The sequence below is a fragment of the Belonocnema kinseyi genome, chromosome 8 (assembly GCF_010883055.1).
Source record: "Belonocnema kinseyi isolate 2016_QV_RU_SX_M_011 chromosome 8, B_treatae_v1, whole genome shotgun sequence".
Lineage (NCBI taxonomy): Eukaryota > Metazoa > Arthropoda > Insecta > Hymenoptera > Cynipidae > Belonocnema > Belonocnema kinseyi.
The window spans coordinates 65468905-65470852 of NC_046664.1; the positions used below are offsets into that span (position 1 = coordinate 65468905).

A 1948-nucleotide genomic window follows, 5' to 3' on the forward strand; every position below is an offset into this window, starting at 1 on the left:
TTCTCCCACTCCGACCTCCCGTGCCGCATCTATGCTTATAATACCTTTGCCTAATGTATTTTTTGTTAGAAAATCACGTTTTTTTGGATAAAAATGCAACTGCTTGGCGGAAAATTAGTCTTTTTTAGTTGAGAATTCAAATATTTGATTGAAATTTTCAATTTTTTTAATAAATTCAACTGTTTCTGATTTAAAATTAAATATTTTTTGGTTGAAATATTAATTATTTGTTAAAAATTAATTCTTTTGGGTTAAAACTTCAACTTATTGGTTGAAAATTAAACTATTTTCTTTAAAATTAATTGTTTTGGTTAAAGTTTCATAATCTCAGCTGAAAATTCATGTCTTTTGCCTAAAATAAAACTACTTTGTTAAAAATTAGTTTTTTTTTGTTTAACGTTTATTTTTTCATTGATAATTAAACAATATGGAAAAAATGGAAAAGGAAAGAATTCCAAAGAATTAAAATAATTCAATATTTTTTTAACAATAATTCAACTATTTAGTTGAAAATGCAACTGTTTTTAATTTAAAATTAAATATTTGGTTAAAATTTGAACTACTTTCTTTAAAATTCATATAATTTTGTTTGTTAAAGATTGATAATTTTAGTTGAAAATACATTTTTTTGGTTGAAAACGATACTTCTTTGTGGAAATATTTTTTTGGTTAAAATTAATTTTTTAAACTGGAAATTTAACTATTTGGCAGAAAATTAAACTGTTAAGTTGAAAGTTAATTGTTGTTTTAGTTAAGGGTTCTAGTATTTTGTTGAAAATTCGAGTACTTCATATAAATTTAACTGTTTCTTCATCATTTATTATTTATTAAAGATTCATAATCTTTGTTGAAAATTTATATTCTGGGTTAAAACTCAATTTTTGGACTGAAAATTTAACTATTTGGTTAAAAATAGAATTCTTTCGTTGAAAAATAATTTGTTTTAGTTGAGAATTTAGGTATTTCATTGGAAATTCAACCTTTTAGGTTGAAAATTCAACTCTGTTGAAAGTTGAACAACTTTCTTTAAAATTCAGTTTGTTGATTAAAAATTCATAATCTTACTTTTAGTTAAAAATTTATTTATTTTAGTAAAAAAAAATTTTTAATTAGTTTTTTAACTGAATATTCAATTGTTTGTTTTAAAATTAATTTTTCTTAGTTGAGAATTTCAATATTTCATTGAAAATTCATATTTTTTGAATGAATTTAACTGTTTTTAATTTAAAACAAAATCTCTTTTTGTTTGTAATATCAAATATTATATTTTTTGTTGAAAGATCATCTTCTTTGATTGTAAATTCAACTTTGTGGTTGAAAGTTGAACTAATTCCTTCAAAATTCATCTTTTTAGTTAAAGATTCATAATCTCAGTTGAAAATTCATTTTTTTTTTGTTTTTTTTTTTAAATTTATATTCTGGCTTAAAACTCAATTTTTTAAATGAAAATTTAACTATTTGGTTAAAAATTAAACTAAAATTAGTTAAAAATTTATTTCTTTTAGTGAAACATTTTTCGTTAATTAATTTTTGTAACTGGATATTCAATTGTTTGTTTTAAAATTAATTTTTCTCAGTTGAGAATTTAAATATTTCATTGAAAATTCGTATTTTTTAAATAAATTTCACTGTTTCTAATTTAAAACAAAATTTTGTTTGTTTGTAATATCAAATATTACATTTTTTTAAATTCATCTTCTTAAATTGTAATTTCAACTTATTGCTTAAAAATTGAACTATTTTATTAAAAATTCTTATTTTGGTTAAAAATTAATTTCTTATTAAATTATAATTTAAAATCTTCTTTGGCTGAAATATCAACTATTGCGTTTTTTGTAAAAGATTCATACCAGGTGTATACATATGAAACCGGTATTTTTTCAAGAAAAAAACACAATTATTTCAAGAGAATGATAACAAATATTTTATTCAAAGTATGCGCCCTCGC

At 20.3% G+C, this 1948-nt stretch overlaps 1 protein-coding gene across 1 annotated transcript in view; it reads left to right on the plus strand.

Annotated features, from left to right (window-relative positions):
• The window catches only part of LOC117177666 (protein CIP2A homolog), a 97055-nt gene that overhangs the window by 74038 nt on the left and 21069 nt on the right, over positions 1–1948 (plus strand). The gene's annotated exons all lie outside the window — the stretch shown is intronic.